The sequence below is a fragment of the Macrobrachium nipponense genome, chromosome 15 (assembly GCF_015104395.2).
Source record: "Macrobrachium nipponense isolate FS-2020 chromosome 15, ASM1510439v2, whole genome shotgun sequence".
In the NCBI taxonomy this organism is placed as follows: Eukaryota; Metazoa; Arthropoda; class Malacostraca; order Decapoda; family Palaemonidae; genus Macrobrachium; species Macrobrachium nipponense.
In genome coordinates, this window is record NC_087208.1 from 79,970,319 (window position 1) to 79,990,245 (window position 19,927).

The window sequence follows — 19,927 nt, forward strand, 5'->3', positions numbered from 1 at the left end:
TCCTGGGTTCACTCCAGTTTGCATCAGTGACAAACATCTTGATGAAAGCCAAACTGAAAGACCTAACCAGAATCTGGCGCTCACGAGCAAATGTCAGGTCCAGGGACAAATTATCCTCAGTCCCTCAGATTCTACGGCCAAAAATCGACTACGCCCGTGGGCAAAAGTCAAGAAAAAAAACTTATCGATATCAGTGCCCCTTCAGTTTCCTCCTCGGGGATTACCATCCACACAGACGCTTCGTTAAGCGGTTGGGGAGGATATTCTCAGTTCAAGAAAGTTCAGGGAACTTGGTCACCTCAGTTCCGTCAGTTCCACATAAACGTACTGGAAGCAATGGCAGTGTTCTTGACTCTAAAAAGGTTACGTCCACCGAAGTACTCCCACATAAAGCTAGTCTTAGACAGCGCAGTGGTAGTCCATTGTATAAACAGGGGAGGCTCCAAAGCACGTCATCTAAATCATGTCATGGTAGCCATCTTCTCCCTGGCGGACAAGTTCAGTTGGCACCTCTCCTCCACCCATATAGCTGGAGTGAGAAACGTCATAGCAGATGGTCTATCCCGATCAGTACCTCTAGAGTCGGAATGGTCACTGGACAGCAGTTCGTTCCAATGGATTCTTCAGAGAGTTCCAGGCCTACAAGTGGATCTCTTCGCATCCCAAGCGAACCACAAACTCCCATGTTATGTGGCCCCCAACCTGGACCCTCTGGCCTATGCCACGGACGCCCCTGGCCCTAGACTGGAACAACTGGGAGAAGATTTATGTCTTCCCTCCAGTGAATCTTCTCATGAAGGTACTGAACAAACTCAGGACATTCAAGGGTCAAGTGGCTCTAGTAGCCAGACTGGCCGAAGAGCAATTGGTACCCTCTAATTCTGGAACTGGGTCTTCGCCCTCTTCGAATTCCCAGTCCCAGGCTCTCCCAGTCAGTGCAAACGAAGACTGTGTTCGCTTCCTCAGGAATTCTCAAAACCCTAACTTTATGGATTTCATGAAGTTTGCAGCGAAAAGAGATGCGAATATTGACCCTAAAAAACAAAATATTCTCTTCTTGGAATCTGATAAAAGGGATTCAACTTTGAGACAGTATGATGCTGCTGTCAAAAAGTTAGCAACCTTCCTGAGAGAATCAGATATTAGAATCATGACAATCAATTCAGCTATATCCTTTTTCAGATCTTTATTTGAAAAAGGCTTAGCAGCTAGCACCATTACGACAAACAAGTCAGCCTTGAAAAAGATTTTTCAATTTGGTTTCAACATAGACTTGACAGACTCCTACTTCTCGTCTATTCCCAAGGCTTGTGCTAGACTTAGACCTTCTGTAAGGCCTACGTCAGTATCATGGTTCTTAAATGATGTTCTAAAGCTGGCTTCAGAAACTGATAATGACACAGGTTCATTTATAATGCTCTTAAGAAAAACTCTATTTTTATTAAGCTTGGCCTCAGGAGCTAGAATTTCAGAACTGTCGGCATTATCCAGAGATCCGGATCATATTCAATTTCTTCCCACAGGGGAAGTGCTACTTTCTCCGGAACGTAGTTTTATAGCAAAGAATGAAGATCCTTTGATGAGGTGGGAACCATGGAAGGTTGTACCCCTTCCACAAGATATATCTCTTTGCCCAGTATCGACCTTACGAGCCTTTCTGTCCAGGACCTCCTCATCCTCATCGGGTCCTCTAAGAGAGAAAAAGGTGGTACTTTATCTATTAAAGGCATCAGGCAGCAGATCCTGTACTTTATTAAGCAAGCCAATCCTGACTCTTTCCCAAAAGCACATGATGTCAGGGCAGTAGCCACCTCAATTAACTATTTCCAACATATGAATTTCGATGAGTTGAAAAAAATATACTGGATGGAAATCGCCGACAGTATTTAAGCGTCATTACTTAAAGTCCTTGGAAGCTCTGAAATTTTCAGCAGTTGCGGCGGGTAACATAGTTTCCCCCGACTCTGCTTAATCTTTAGTAGAAGATCCAGTCCTCCTTTCTACCTGTCTCACCCAACAGTTCGTCTATGCCTGTCATGTTCATCTATGTTTACCTTGGGTCTTAGCTGCTCTTATGGTGATATGGTGGGTGTCCCTTATTTTTTTGCTAGGGGCACTCACAATCGATTGTATGTATTGATCTCTTTGATGTGATCCCCTTATTTTTATGCTAGGGGATACATCTTATTTACAATGGTTACGGGTTTTGTATATTAAGTCATATACATTCCCTTCATATATTATTATTATTGAAGTTTGTTCTGTTCAAGTTATTGTTATAATTGCTTTTGAGTTCTTTGTACATATCTATACACAGATACTGCTTTTAACATATATTCCATGTAAGCCCTGTATATATGTAAAAATTAAGTTAATTTTAAGAAATATTATTAGCATTAAGTTTAAGTAATATTTCTAATTTTGTATCATTGTGTATATGTATATTTATTAGCAATTATATTCCTTCTTTTTATGTTATCTTTTATTTGAGACCCCTTTTTGTTTAGTTGAATTTTCTTTACAATCTTGTGCTATTTCTCTGGTACGATTTCGCGCAGCGACACGAGCTGAGCCCAGAAAAGGGATTTTGACGTAAGGAAAAATCTATTTCTGGGCGATTGGCTCGTGTCGCCAGCGAAATATCCTTTAATCTATTATTTCTAGGGTAAATGTACTAACACATACCAGAGAATAAATAAATAAAGAAAAAGGTCAGTACAACTGACTCGCTCACCCTCCAAGAGGGTGTCGGTATGAACACTATGGCGAGTGAGACCACTACCACGAGCCGCTTGCCAATAGAAATCTCCCACTACAAAATCCCCACAAGAGGGGAGCCGACCCACAGAGTGGGCAGCAACTACTACTACTCCATCCCATGCTGCCGACTGCTGCGCCTCTGGTGGCCATCCTGAAGTTAGCAGACAATCTTGAGCGATGGGATTGGTAGGGCGGGATTTCGCTGGCGACACGAGCCAATCGCCCAGAAATAGATTTTTCCTTACGTCAAAATCCCTTTATAGAGTACTAGCACTTATTAAGTTATAATACATAAACATATCTTCTACTAATGGTGTACAATGCTTTTCAATTCCATAGAACTTAATAATGTCTTCTAATTCTTTTGGAGTGATTAATGTTGGGATCAAAATACCTTTGTAAGCAAGTAAGACAGCATTGAGCATGTCTTTATGTTCCTATAACATCACTTCACTTTCCAGTGCAAAGATATTGAAAAACTATACTTTCTAATTTATTTAGTTCCTTTGTTACATTCTGATTAACTTAATTTATAAAAACCTTCAGTTTTTCAATTTGTTCTGCATTTTGATTGTGAGAGGCAATCACTTTATTTATCACTGAGCCTCTCGTAGCAGCCCACTTTTCTAGTCTGTCTATTCTTTCCTTTTCATGTTCTACATTTGCTTCTGTTGCTACAGAATAGACTTTATCAGATTTTCTGTATATATAGATATATATAAGTTGCATTACATACATCACAGTTATGATATTTTCAGTCCAACACTATTTACATATATGTATAGACACATATTTACCTCTTTCTGTTTATTAGATTATATCTTGTTGTAATTGGATTTTCTACAATATTTTCCTTTCTTAGGTGATCTATATCTTAAGTAGACCATGGATCTGTTTTTACTACCTTTACATGATTCCAGTGGACTACCTTCCCTTTAGATCACTTTCATTAACTACTATATATTTGTTCAATTTTAACACTTCTATTATTCTATATGGTCCAGTGAGTTTGGGAGAAACCTTTACATTTGGACCTTCCGGTACGTGATTCTGAACATAAATTTGAGTACCCACTGTAATGTCTGGTTTAACGCTATTTTTATTAAAGTACTGTGAATGAACATTAAAAACGTCTTTCAGTCTAGCCTTTGTTCACATGATAGTCTCGTAAGTACATCTGGTTTTCCATGCAACTTAGTCATCATAGTTACAAGTATGTCTGGGTGGTGGTGCATTGCCTAACAATGTGTTTGACATTCTTTTCTGAGAGCCATACTATAGCAAATAATGTGGGAATTCTCCTATAGTCCCTTTATAGTATTATTCAATACAAGCTGTGCATCTTCTAGGGCTAAGTCCAAATCTTCTGTCCATCGGTTCACTAAAGTTTTCAGGATGTCCTTTATTTACAATTAATTGGTTCCACTGCTCCATTAGAACTTTGTTTATAAGCGGTTATTTGACATTTATTTAATAAAATTCACATACTTTCTTTGAAACATCACTAGTAAATTCAGCAGCATTATCAGAAAGAAGAACTTGTGGATATGAATGTCTTGCGATAATTTTAGATTTAAGAGATTTGGCTACTGTAGCTGCATCTCTGTTTCTTATAGGTATGATTTCTACATATCTAGTTAGATAGTCTAAGAAGACTAATATTTGTTTATTGCCTCAAATACCTGTTGGAAATGGACACAAAAAATCCATAGTTACTACTTGAAATAGATGTAATTCTGATGGATATTTTTCAAGTGGAGCTTTCGGATTTACGTTACTTTTATGTTGATTGCAAACTACACAACTTTGTACAAACTTCTTGGTATCTTCACTACAATGTGGCCAAAAATAATTTCTGGTTATGATTCTGATTGTCTTTTTAATTCCTGGATGTCCTGTTAACTTATATGAGTGTGTTAATTCTAAAAATTCTCTGGTTAGTGTTTTTGGGATATATAGTTGAGTTCAACAATTTTTCTCTGTTGGCATTTTATACAACAATCCATTTATTTATTGAAAATCAGGTTTTAAGGATTCATCTATTAATAGCTGCCCTAATATTTGTCTGATTTCTGCATCGCTTTCTTGTTGTATTTTCACTCTTTCTAAATCTAAATCTATAACTTGACAACTAAAACAAAATGTATTAGTTGTAATGTATTTTCCTGTTTCTTCTTGAGATCTGGATAATGCATCTGCCAAAGTGTTGAATTTCCCAGGAATATCACTGAATTCAGGAGCAAACTCTAATATACTAATGAACCATCTATTGAATTTCATGTTATTAGTAAAAATTCTCTTTTTAAACAAATCACAAATGAGTTTGTGATCAGTAAGCACATTAACTTTATGACCTAAAAGTATGCGTCTAAATTTCTTTAAACCCCAATATAAAGCTAAACATTCTCCTTCTGTGGTACTATAGTGTCTTTCTGCTGGGTTTAAAACTCTACCAGCATAATATACTGCCCTCATCCTAGTTTTGGCCTTTTGTAACAATTCAGTCCTAGCCCTGTACTTGAAGCGTCACAAACTAAATAAAAATCTTTTGAAAAATCTGGGTAGACGAAAACAGGCTTCCTGGTCCTTTTGCTCTTTAATGTTTGAAAGGCTGTTTCTTCTTCATTCTTCCACTCATATTTAACATCCTTTTTGCTTCAAATTAGTGGGAGCTGGCTAATCAATTATTGCCTTTATTTTACCTGCCTGTATGTGCAGCCCATCTTCACTAATTACATGACCCAAGTATTCTAATGACTTCATCAGGAACTGACACTTCTTCAATTCCATTTTTAGTCCTGAAATTCTTAATCTCTTTAGGGCCCATTCTAATGTTGTGAGATGGCTTTTTTTAGTCTTTACTAAAGATGATAACATTATCCAAGTATACTGCAACATTTTCTATATCTCCTAGAATTTGTAACATTAATCTACAAATGTTTAAGGGGCTGATGTGAGTCCAAATGACATTACTTCAAACTGTAAATGTTCTCTAAGTGTGCTGAAGGCTGTGAATTATTTGGATTCTTCATCTACAGGCACTTACCAATATCTACTAAGCAAATCTAAGGATGAAAATATTTTGGCCACTCCTAACTGAGCTAACATATCTTGAATTACTGGCATCGGCATTCTATCTGGAACAGTGTTGGAGTTTTAATTTCCTGTAATCTATTACAAGTCTCCAACTACCATCTTTCTTTGAAACAAATAATAATGGAGAATTATATGGAGATTTAGAAGGAATTACTACTCCATCTCTTTTCATTTCCTCTACGTATCAAATTATCAACTATGGGTCTCTGGCTTATTGGTAATCTGTAATTAGGAATAAAAAATGGCTTGGCTCCATCATCTAACAAAATCTTATGTTGTAGAACATTAGTTCTTCCTAGTTTATCTCCTTCTACAGCTATTACATTTCTGTATTTCTCTAATACCTGAATTAAATTGTTTCTACTTTCTGGAAAATCAGGTATATTTAGTTCTTGATTTATTTGTGAGTTTCAGCCATCTATATAGACAAGTGCTTTCTCTTCTACTGTTAGGAAAGAATTGTTAATAGCTATTCCTATGCAAAAGACAATGCCTGCGTATAATGTTAGTTTGTTATCTGAATAGTTTTGGACAAACTTCTCAATTATCACCATTCATGTGGACTAGTGAATTATACAAGCGCTGCAGTTAGTGAATTTAAGGCCAGCAGAGGCCGGTTTGAAGAATTCAGAAAACGAATGGGCATACATAATGTGCCTATCTCTAGGATTAAGGACCTGTTTGTAAAGTGTAATGATGTTAGAAACTTTGTGGAGAATTATCATCCCAACAAAGAAGTTGTAATCCATGTCTCCATCATGTTTAATGACAATGTCATGTTTATTTTAGGCCAATTTTAAAGAAACGTCAGAAACAAATGTCTCTGGACAGTTTTGTTGTGCAACAGGGGTCCAGAAACTCACAAGCTGGTCCTAGTGCCAGTAAAAAACGAAGAGGGGAAGTAACCTTGTAGGGGGGGGGGGGGGGGGGGGGTGGGGGGGGGGGGGGGGGGGGGGGGGGATCACAAGCTAAAAAAAACAAGTGGCAAATCCCCCCCAACATACACCTAATCAATCCAGCTGCCAAACTCAACCCAGTCACACTTTCCTCTTAACACTACACCATACACGCAGGACAATTGACCTACACCTGTACAAAAACAAAAACAAAACAAAAACACTAAACACATGTACTTACCAACTCCAGATACTCCAGGGCTATGCTGTGCTGTCTGCTGGTCGAGGTCGCTGAGACATTAACAACAACAAACCAAAAACCAAGAACCACAACCCAACAACACAACACCCAAGGACTGCAACCCAACAACTCAACAACAACCAAGGAACACAATCACAACCTCACACATAACAACACAGCAAACAACAAGGAACTCAACAACTCAAGACCACTGCACAAACAATATTACTACCACAAAAAAAAACACAAAAAAGGCAACACACACATCCACAAACAACACCAACCTTAACAATAACTAAAAACAAATCAACAAAACACAACTCAAACAAATCTCAACGCCTTCACCAGACTGCTGCCCACACTACTGTCTCTCACAGCTTCTGTCTAAAGACTCAAGACTGACTAAAAACTCGCTCAAAACACAGAACTCTGATCTCTAACAGCACCAGCAGGAAAACCCAGAACTCACCAACAGCCAATACAGTCGCTAACCATCCAACCACCAATTACACCCTCTCTCTCTCTCTCTCTCTCTCTCTCTCTCTCTCTCTCTCACACACACATTCACACACACAGACATTGTCAAATGGAACTCTATAACTCCTCCATATTTCCTCCCCCATTACATTTGACATCTCCTTACACTCACAACACCCACACTAAATAGCCTTCCACAGCACTCACAGATGCTCGGACGCAAGCCCCTTGGATCTTGTTTGAGGGACCTCATAAACACTCTCAGTTACACCACCATCCACTTCTCCCAGACCACTTCCAGTCAGACTCCCATTAACATCTCCCTCACTAACATCCTCCCAAATCCCATTCACTATCTCATCTACCCCTTCCAAATCATTCTAATATCTCTCGTAACTCTGCCACCAAATCACTTACCTCATTTACACTCCTGCCAAACTCCTGAAGAGACTCATTCATACTGCCAACTACATCCTTACCAACTGATTCCTTTCCTGGTGAAACTTCACTAAACCCTGGCAATTCAAACCCACACATGCTATATGTATTTCTGGGCTCAGTTCGTGTCGCTGCGCGAAATATCCTTTAATCCATTATTTCTAAGGTAAATGTCCTAACACATACCAGAGAATAAATAAAATAAAGAAAAGGTCAGTACAACTGACTCGCTCACCCTCCAAGAGGGTGTCGGTATGAACACTATGGCGAGTGAGACCACTACCACGAACCGCTTGCCAATAGAAATCTCCCACTACAAAATCCCCACAAGAGGGGAGCCGACCCACAGAGTGGGCAGCAACTACTACTACTCCATCCCATGCTGCCGACTGCTGCGCCTCTGGTGGCCATCCTTTTCAGTTAGCGCACAACGTATACACGTGCCCTTTTTTGCTCTGTGTTTTTGTGCCCTTTTTTACTGGATTTATTCATCATGGAGCGTACAGCCATCGCAGCAGCTAAGTTAAGTAATCAGTGATTATTGCTATTTGGTTTTTTCCGGCCTTGAGTCAGTATTTGCCGTTTTTTAGGTATAAATACGAGCTCTAGGTCGGAAGCATGGCAGCATGGTTCTGCCTCGTGGCGGGTTCGTTCTTGGTCTTCCATACCCAGAACCTTCCCTTACTTTATTACGCTCTGTTATTAGTTATCCAATTTATATTAAGGGTACAGCCTACGGGGTTTATGTCATGCATGCATGTCTTTTCACCTTGCGTAGGCATCTTCCATCCAGACCCTAGCCACAGCTCTTAGTATCGGCCCCGGCTAGCTTTGAGTGGTAGACTTTCTTTCGGGTTAGTCGTACACTCCTGGATTTTTTCTCCTACTGTTTTATTTTCTTTCTTTACGTTTAGTGATTTTGTTTAATTATGTATTATGTTTTACGTTAGTGTACGGCGTCTGGCTCACCTTAGCTAGGTTATGTCCTATTGGTCCCCTATGCTTCCGCTCTTCAGTTCGGTTGCTTCTCTATAGCATCTCTCTGATCAGTCGGTTGTGTATCCTAGGCTTTATTGTTTCATTGTATCTCTTGTTACCGCTCCGTGGTCACTACGTGATCACGGAGCAGCCAGACGCCTGTCCAGTCATCTTTCCCTCCTCCCGCTCTTCCATAGGGCCGGGGGGAGGGTTGGTCTGCCCACGCTCGCTCCACATACCCGGGGCCTGCCTCCCTCTCCCACCCCTAGGCGGAGGGAGTAGGGGGACGGGACAGACCCAGACTGGACTCGACCTCTCCAGCTTCTCGGTACGCTCGGATGGCTAAGGGGGGGGGGACTGGCCTTTCCCCCCCTCCGTCGTTACTCCGTCGCTCCGTTGCTAGCGCGAGTCTGTTTGCCCTCTCGCCCTTTCCCACCTTACTGGGGCTCTTTATCTACCGGAGCTCCGGCATCCACGTGGAAAGGTGCTAGTTCACCCTGACGGGCGGACTGCGGCATACAGTTGGTCTCTACTAACCACTCCGTCGCGCTGATATCGCGACACGCTCAGCCACGCACCGGACTTAGTCCGGTACGTTCCATGTTTATAGGTTTAAGATTAGTATTTAATTTAAACTATATTAAGTTTAATTTAAGCTACCTTAAACCTTCCCTCCATTGCATGCTCACACCGGATCTCTCCGTGGTTATAACCTTTTTCAGCGGTAAGGGAGGGGTTATGCCCGAAATTTGTTTTTTTCGCGCTCCGGCATGCAGCGGAGTTCTTTTAACCTTTAGCCTGTAAGTGATATCTTTTAGGATGCTCATGTATCTTTTCACTTACAGACCACCAACTGTGAGCATCCGGGATGCAATGCCATGCTCCAGGACCCCTGTGGGCATGAAGTCTGCCGATCCCATGCTCCATGCGCGACTCCGCACGGGAACCTTCAAGTCTGGTTTCACGAGACCTGCACAATTTGCTATGATCTGGTGAGCCAGACGGGGTAAGTATTTCCAACTCCGTTAGCCAATCCCTACAAGGTTATAGTTCTTAAGTTTAATTTTAATCTCTTATCTTAAACTTAAGCTAATTTTATATGGGATCTCGCATCCTCTATAATTTTAAGTTAACCTTTTACTTAAGTTTAATTTAAGTTTAATCTTAAAAAACTAACAAACACCCTCTCTTCCAGGCTCCCGCTGTTAGAGACACCGCACTGGCAACCCTGCGGGCCTGGGTCGGCGGTTTTGGGAAGAACGCCGCCAAGGGTCAGCCCTACATACTTGAGAAGAGGTTGGCGGTCCTGATCTTCCCCGGCGGCAAGTCAACGGGCTACGTCGACCCAGCAGAGGCGGCCCCGACTATTGCGGCAATTCAGCAGCAGCTCGCCGCTTCGTTGACTGAACCAGGCCAGGACATCTCGTCGGAAGTCGCGACACTGGACTTAAACATTGAACCGATGGTAGGTGTTGACGACCTGTTGGTCGAGGTGAGTACGTTGGACGCCCAAGGGCTTCCCTTGGGCGCCACTGGATCTTCTACTCCTGCAAACTCTCCAGCTTCCTTCCAAGGCTTTACAGGAGCTGAGCTTTATACTTCTCCTGATGCTTCTGTTAGACCTAAGGTCAAAGGACAAACGGTGGTTAAAACCCTTGAGTAAGACGTCGTCGTCGTCTAAAAAGACGTCGTCGGCGTCAACATCTCGCAAGTCTCCGGCTACAAACCCCGGAGCAGAGAGGTCTAGAGCTTCTGGGTCCGGCTCCAAATCCTCAAGGAGTAGATCCTCCAAGGAGAGATCACACACTCCAGCGGAGTCAACCGTTTCTCCACTTCCTTTGGTTCCTGTTCAGAGCTACCCGTCCACCTCCGCAGCAGCTCCGGCTTTGGATCCCAATGCTGGCCTGTTGCAACACATGGGGGATCTGGTTGGGTCTCTCAAGAACAGTATGGAACAGATGTTCTCCCGGTTGTCTGATAGGATCAACTCCCAGGATAACATTATCGCCGGACTAAGCCAAGCTCCGCTAGCTACTCCCCCACCTTTCGGCACAGGGATAGCTCAGCTGCCACCACATGACTCTCTGCCTCCGTTCACTATGAACAATCCCTGGAGAGTGGCGTCATACGCCCCCTTCCAAGACGGGCTTATTTCTATCCCGGAGTGTGGAACTCTAAGGATTGAGGGACTTCGAGTTCTCACCCGGAAGATTCCAAACCGCCGTTCATCGGCTACGCCAGGCTCACCGCCGCTGCCATGACGCGAGATGATAAGGTCCCTAAAGAGACAGTCCTCTATTCACGTGACCAGGCTCAAAGAGAATGGCTCAGGTGCTTAGAGGACATGGATTGTTCAAACACTAAAATACAGCCTTTTAAGAGTCCATTCACAATCTTCACAATGGAAGAGGGTACTCCGCTTCCTTTCCTTACAAAGACTGCTACGGTCACTATTCCAGCGGCCCAAAAGGGGGACTCGTTACCGCAGCTAAAGGAAGCGGACCCTACATCTCCTTTACTTCCCTCAACCGGGAGATTTGTGGGAAGACCTGCCCAACACTTTTTCTGCGGGCAAACTCAAACCAGACTGTGCTATGGAGCAGTTTGGTGAGAAGCTGCCTAGACTCCCAGACAGCCTCATTCAGGCAGAGTTTGATGCCAAGTCTAGGCTGGCCAGGTCTCTCAACACCATGGCCATGACAGAGGTGGCTACCATTTCTTATGGTTCCGAGCCACTGTTCAAGCTGATCACCAAGTCACTGACTCAAACGGTGCAGTCTGACATGTTCGAGTTCGCCACAGCCAGAACAAACTGTCGGAAGCATGTCCTCCAGGAAGCAACTATTCGGCATGAACCGAATAAGTTGCTTTCATCAAACATCTGGGAGCAGACTCTTCCCAGATGCAATGGTAAAGGAGGTCCAGGCAGAGGCTACGAGGCTTAACCGAAAGCCTTAAGGATCGTTGGGGTCTCACTGCAAAAGAGACGCCAAGATCAAGCTGTGAGGGGTAAGGCTCAGAAGAAACCCAGACGTTTCCAGCCTTACCAAAAGAAACAGCAACGGTTTGCCCAGCCTGTTTCGGCTGTTCCGTTGGTGCAGGCAGCCCAACCCTCTACCTCCAAGGCCCAATCACAGCCTATTTATGTGATTTCCCCAGCCTCAACCTTCCACCTCTTACGCTGTCTCCCCAGCCTTCAAACCAAGTGTTCGAAGGCCAGGCCTTTCAGCAGTATGACCGCTCGGGTAAGGGAGGCAGAGGTAAGCGATCCTTTCGTCAGAGAGGATCGGGAAGGTCCCTTAATAGAGGAAAACACTTCAGGGGAGGCCGCGGAGGCTACCAACATCAATGAGGACTTCCAGGTAGGAGGGAGGCTGTTTCTCTTCCGCCACCGGTGGGGATTCAGCAAATGGGCACAAAGCATTGTGTCGAAAGGCCTGGGTTGGAGTTGGGTGGCGAATCCGCCCCCACCCAGACCTTTCCGCCAACTTCCATCCAAAGAATTGACGGAGTATGCGGAGGACCTCCTTCAGAAAGGAGCAATAGCGAGAGTCAACAGATTAAAGTTTCAAGGGCGCTTGTTCAGCGTTCCAAAGAAAGGCTCACAAAAAAGAAGGGTAATCTTAGACTTGTCCCGTTTAAACTTGGCCATTTGCTGCGACAAGTTCAAGATGCTCACCATCTCGCAGGTGCGGACCTTACTTCCCCGTGGGGCCGTCACCACCTCTATCGATCTTACAGACGCATACTATCATATCCCTATTGCAAGACACTTTCGCCCGTATCTGGGCTTCAAGATAGGAGATCAGGCATTCTCCTTCAAGGTAGTTCCCTTCGGTCTCAACGTAGCACCCAGGGTGTTCACGAAGTTGGCGGAAGTGGTCGTCCAACAACTAAGATCGCAAGGGATTATGGTAGTAGCGTATCTCGACGATTGGCTAATTTGGGCTCCAACAGTCGAGGAATGTCACAAAAGCAACACTGAAAGTAATCCGGTTCCTGGAATATCTAGGCTTCAAGATAAACAGGACCAAATCAAGACTCACTCCGGAGTCAAACTTTCAGTGGCTGGGCATTCAATGGAATCTATCCTCCCATACTCTGTCGATTCCATCAGCCAAGAGGAAAGAAATAGCGAAGTCAGTAAAGCAATTTCTAGGACACAAACTTGCTTTAAGGAGAACCCAGGAAAGGATTCTGGGTTCACTCCAGTTTGCATCAGTGACAAACATCTTGATGAAAGCCAAACTGAAAGACCTAACCAGAATCTGGCGCTCACGAGCAAATGTCAGGTCCAGGGACAAATTATCCTCAGTCCCTCAGATTCTACGGAATCGTCTACGCCCTTGGGCAAAAGTCAAGAACTTGTCAATATCAGTACCCCTTCAGTTTCCTCCTCCGGGGATTACCATCCACACAGACGCTTCGTTAAGCGGTTGGGGAGGATATTCTCAGTTCAAGAAGGTTCAAGGAACCTGGTCACCCCAGTTCCGTCAGCTTCACATAAACGTACTGGAAGCAATGGCGTGTTCTTGACTCTAAAAAGGTTACGTCCGCCAAAGAACTCCCACATAAAGCTAGTCTTAGACAGCGCAGTGGTAGTCCATTGTATAAACAGGGGAGGCTCCAAATCACGTCATCTAAATCATGTCATGGTAGCCATCTTCTCCCTGGCGGACAAGTTCAGTTGGCACCTCTCCTCCACCCATATAGCTGGAGTGAGAAACGTCATAGCAGATGCTCTATCTCGATCAGTTCCTCTGGAGTCGGAATGGTCACTGGACAACAGTTCGTTCCAGTGGATTCTTCAGAGAGTTCCAGGTCTACAAGTCGATCTCTTCGCATCCCAAGCGAACCACAAACTCCCATGTTATGTGGCCCCCAACCTGGACCCTCTGGCCTATGCCACGGACGCCCTGGCCCTAGACTGGAACAACTGGGAGAAGATTTATGTCTTCCCTCCAGTGAATCTTCTCCTGAAGGTGCTGAACAAACTCAGGATGTTCAAGGGTCAAGTGGCTCTAGTAGCCCCAGACTGGCCGAAGAGCAATTGGTACCCTCTAATTCTGGAACTGGGTCTTCGTCCTCTTCGAATTCCCAATCCCAGGCTCTCCCAGTCAGTGCAAACGAAGACTGTGTTCGCTTCCTCAGGAATTCTCAAAACCCTAACTTTATGGATTTCATGAAGTTTGCAGCTAAAAGAGATGCGAATATTGATCCTCAAAATATTCTCTTCTTGGAATCTGATAAAAGATTCAACTTTGAGACAGTATGATGCTGCAGTCAAAAAGTTAGCAACCTTCCTGAGAGAATCAGATATTAGAATCATGACAATCAATTCAGCTATATCCTTTTTCAGATCTTTATTTGAAAAAGGCTTAGCAGCTAGCACTATTACGACAAACAAGTCAGCCTTGAAAAAGATTTTTCAATTTGGTTTCAGCATAGACTTGACAGACTCCTACTTCTCGTCTATTCCCAAGGCTTGTGCTAGACTTAGACCTTCTGTAAGGCCTACGTCAGTATCATGGTTCTTAAATGATGTTCTAAAGCTGGCTTCAGAAACTGATAATGACACATGTTCATTTATAATGCTCTTAAGAAAAACTCTATTTTTATTAAGCTTGGCTTCAGGAGCTAGAATTTCAGAACTGTCGGCATTATCCAGGGATCCGGATCATGTTAAATTTCTTCCCACAGGGGAAGTGCTACTTTCTCCGGAACGTAGTTTTATAGCAAAGAATGAAGATCCTTTGATGAGGTGGGAACCATGGAAGGTTGTACCCCTTCCACAAGATATTTCTCTTTGCCCAGTATCGACCTTACGAGCCTTTCTGTCCAGGACCTCCTCATCCTCATCGGGTCCTCTCTTTAAGAGAGAAAAAGGTGGTACTTATCTATTAAAGGCATCAGGCAGCAGATCCTGTACTTTATTAAGCAAGCCAATCCTGACTCCTTCCCTAAAGCACATGATGTCAGGGCAGTAGCCACCTCAATTAACTATTTCCAACATATGAATTTCGATGAGTTGAAAAAATATACTGGATGGAAATCGCCGACAGTATTTAAGCGTCATTACTTAAAGTCCTTGGAAGCTCTGAAATTTTCAGCAGTTGCGGCGGGTAACATAGTTTCCCTCGACTTTGCTTAATCTTTAGTAGAAGATCCAGTCCTCCTTTCTACCTATCTCACCCAACAGTTCGTCTATACCTGCCATGTTCATCTACGTTTACCTTGAGTCTTAGCTGCTCTTATGATGGTATAGTGGGTGCCCCTTATTTTTTTGCTAGGGTCACTCACAATTGATTGTATATAATGATCTCTTTGATGTGATCCCCTTATTTTTATGCTAGGGGACACATCGTATTTACAATGGTTACGGGTTTTGTATATTAAGTCATATACATTCCCTTTTATGTTATTATTGAAGTTTGTTCTATTCAATTTATTGTTATAATTGCTTTGAGTCCTTTGTACATAATATCTATACACAGATACTGATTTCAACATATATTCCATGTAAGCCCTGTAATAGTTGTTAAATTTAAGTTAATTTAAGAAATATTATTAGCGTTAAGTTAAATTTAAGTAATATTTCTATTTTTGTATCATTGTGTATATGTATATTCTTTATTAGCCAATTATTATTGTCTATTAGCAAATTATATTTCTTTATTTTATGTTATCTTTTATTTGAGACCCTTTTTGTCTATTTGATTTTATTCTTTACAATCTTGTGCTATTTCTCTGGTACGATTTCGCGCAGCGACACGAACTGAGCCCAGAAAAGGGATTTTGACGTAAGGAAAAATCTATTTCTGGGCGATTGGTTCGTGTCGCCAGCGAAATCCCGCCCTGCCCATCCCATCGCTCAAGATTGTCTGCTAACTTCAGGATGGCCACCAGAGGCGCAGCAGTCGGCAGCATGGGATGGAGTAGTAGTAGTTGCTGCCCACTCTGTGGGTCGGCTCCCCTCTTGTGGGGATTTTGTAGTGGGAGATTTCTATTGGCAAGCGGTTCGTGGTAGTGGTCTCACTCGCCATAGTGTTCATACCGACACCCTCTTGGAGGGTGAGCGAGTCAGTTGTACTGACCTTTTCTTTATTTTATTTATTCTCTGGTATGTGTTAGGACATTTACCTTAGAAATAATGGATTAAAGGATATTTCGCTGGCGACACGAACCAATCGCCCAGAAATAGATTTTTCCTTACGTCAAAATCCCTTTATTCCTCCCCTCAAAATCATCTGTATTACATGCCTTATCCACCATTTTTACTCTAACACTAACCCCTCTATCATGCAGCTCATGTTTCTCCCTTTCATTCTCTTACTTACCTTCTACCGCTTTCTTCCACATTCAACCAACACTAACTGCCGATCTCCCAGACCCATTTGCTCACTGACACTCGGCTCACATTTATTCACCCTCAACCACTCACTCATTACATTCTCCCGAACGTACTGTCGCATACTAGAGGACCCACCCAACTGAACCCCCTCTTCACCTAGTTTCCCGAATTCCCAGCCTGACTCATCCTCTTTCGCCTACACACACTCGCCATGTGACCTTCCATTCCACATTCAACACATTTCGCAAGCTGTTCTTTACACATCCTAGCATAATGCCCATTCTTCCCCCAGTTGCCGCAAACCACATTCATAAGGGTACCCCGACATCCACTAGCTATGTGCCCTACCTGTCCACACCTGTAACACTTAATATCCCTATCTTTCTTACACTCGCTCACTAAATGGCCCGTTTGCCCACACACAAAGCACGCTCCTAACGCCCACCGACATTCATTCTTCCTGTGTCCTGGCTTACCACATCTATAACACTGCTGCTGCTCTCACTCACAACTAATTGACCCTACTCTTCCAACACTCGCACTCCTATCTCTTTTAGGGCTAACTACACTCACATTAGATGGCCTAACGCTCCTATCTACCACTCGCTCTGCCATTCGCCTCGGCCCTTCCAAAACTGCCTCCCTATAGCTTTTAAACTCTGGTACAACCTCAGCTACTTCAGTCCTAACACTAACACTCCTACTCTCTTTCATACACCTATCTAACACGTAATCTTCTACTATTTCTAGAATGTTGTTCCACGTTAACCTTTCATTCGTCCATCACATTTTCTCCTTACGTTTTAAGTTTATAAACTCGCATACGCTCTCTGGCACAGTCGCCAACAACTTTTGCACTAACTCCTTACACTCATTTATCCCTTCGTCCCCAAACTTTTTCCTAACTAATGTTTCTAACCTACAGACATACATTGACAACGACTCACCAACATTCATTCTTGCCTCTTCAACATTATGCTTTCTCCTATATCTAATGCTACTCTTTATCCTCTTTGCCTGTTCTACAATCCTGGCTTTTACACTCTCATACGGCACATTCCCTACACTCATCACTACCCCATACATACTCAACAAAAATCCCGTCAAAAAGCTACCTAACTCTCTTGCCCAGACTCTCTTGCTATTCCCATACTTAGCCTCACAATATACTTCTCATATTCCTTAAAAAATTCCCCTATGTCCAAACTACCATATTCCTCGTATTGTGCACATCGGGGTACCTCTCTCATATACACAGCCTTTCGTACTTCTTGCTCACTCTCACTTTCACTACTTCCATTCTGACCCTTCTTTCCCTCTTCCAAATATAGTTAATCCACTTCCATACTCACGTCCATACTCTTGATTACGCTCTTCCTAACTTTCATTCTACCAACCTGTTTCCACTCACCACTATCTAAATCACTCTCAGCCCTTTCCCCAATGTATTCAGTCCTAAGCTCGTCCTGTCCGTCACCCTTACTAACCTTCTTTCCCTTAGTCTTCTTCTATTCCTCAGCCCCCTTCTTATTCTTGTCCTCAGGTTTATCCTTATCCTGTGTCTTCCCCTTCTTTCCCTTACCTATCACAACCAAATCACCTTCGTCACTCGTACTCTCATCCACTCGCTCTTTCACTTCCTCTACCACTCCTGGCCCATCACAAGACCCAGTAGGCATATCCTCTCATCCAATGCCGATTCTGCTCGCAGCAATGGTGCCAATCTTACCATCCAATACGCCCTTGCTAGGCGTATGACTCTTGCTCCCATAGCAACGATTGGCAAAGTGTCCTGTTTTTCTGCAGCAAAAACATTCCGCAGCGCTAGCAGGGCAATTGGCACAGCCCCTTGGGTGTGCAATCCCACAAAACTCACATTTCCCTCTTGCCTTGGAGCTCGATTTTGCCACCATCCTTCTTTTTCTGATAATTTGTTTTCACTGTTGCTACTTCTTCCAGTGGCAACGCCGATTCCTCCTCCTCAATACCCTACTAAGCGAACTCTCTTCGCTCCCCTCGTGTGGGGTCGTCGCATTCCTGTACTGGCTCCTCAAATGCCTCGCACTTTACCATGATTGCACTCACAGATTTGTACTTTTCCAAGTTTTCTAAAAGATCCTGTTTGAACTTTCAATTCTGTATGCTGCTCACAATTTTACCTGTCTGCACATATTCACTTTCTGCGATTAGGGAACGCGAATGCACACTCAAGGGCCTCCCACTGACACCTGTAGATGTGTTCCTTTGTCGCTTCTTCTTCTCTCTGTCTTCCTGTGAAGAACTTATCCCACAAAACTGCTCTGTTCGCTGTCTTTGTGGTGATTTTTCTCAGGGCATCAAAGGCGTCCTCTACCTCTAAGGCCTTCCAAGTGACTGAAGAGAATTGGGCGTCTATTGCACTTTGAAGTCTGTCTTCGCATAGTAGCCTGATATTCATTACTGCCTCATCACGGGAAAACCTGCTGATTCTTACCCAATCTTCTGTAGATTGCTTCCAGCGCCTAAAATCCTCCGCTAACATCACATACATGCAATTTTTAGGGGAAGTATGCTTGCTGTTCCCCCCGCCAAGTGCTGAATTATTCCCACCTGTTCATATGGCCATACCTAATGCCTGAACTAATACGTTTAGGTCCACTGTTGTGCCATTGCCAATGCTGCTTCTGACGTCTCTAGGTCTTATTAATCTAGGGGTGCTTTTCAGCGATCTCCTACAAAATCCTGACATTCTGCATAGGTAATACTCTATGGGCAGACACTATTCCCATGTTAATGGTTTATTACAGAGGTGTCTTAGTCCTAAGGTGGGTACAGGGCAACTGGAGTTTGCGCCAAACCAAAGTCTTGGTGCGACGGAGTTAGGTAATGCATTGCTAACCATAGACAGGACAACACTCGGTCCATTACATAGTGTTACTAATACCAGTAACATGATACATACTTATCCTACACCAATATAAGTCTGATCAAAATAAGAAATAAATTCTGTAGGTATATCTTTATCATCGCACAGTAGTTCAAAACCATCAGCAACATCGTGGATGGGCAAAATGCCATAGCACTAAAGCACTTCTCTTTCAATGCAAATGAAGAGTCAGTATTATACTGAACCTTCTTACCTAGTTCACAAATCTTATGCTAGCAGGACTGACCTAAATGAAATAAACATCCTGATATATCAGCAATTACAAACACTGATGTGAAGGCATTGTTCAAAGATAATTCAAAATCCATGATACATTGCATTGGTTGGCTGTTTAGTCGTAATTCAAAGATAGCTAAAAAAGTCTTCTGTAGATGGCCTCTAGTTTATTAGGCAACAGTGCAAAAACTCGAAGGAAACACCTTCCTTTAACAACAAAATGGATCGTGAATAGCTGCTGGGTCCAGAGATTTGGAGAAGCTTTAAACGTTCCATCACAGGACCATATGTTGTTTGCTGATAGATCATCCAACACTGCCTCCGTTGCAAAACTAAAATACAGTCAGAGTCCTCTATACCACATCATACGCTAAGAAAAATGATCCATCAGGAGGATATTTATAAGAATCTCGATTTCATATCCTGTGCGAGATGCCAAAGAGCAGGAATCCCTAAAGTAGTTCGTCTCCAGTTCTGAATATTACGGGAAAGGCAGTACACTTTTGTAGCCGTGATTTTCCATTCTCGTCTAGTGGCTGAGTGGCACC

General features: G+C 43.1%; 1 protein-coding gene across 1 annotated transcript in view; it reads left to right on the forward strand.

The window, feature by feature from the left end:
• Positions 1-19,927, forward strand: part of LOC135226729 (uncharacterized) — a 149,911-nt gene that overhangs the window by 81,807 nt on the left and 48,177 nt on the right. The window lies entirely within an intron of this gene.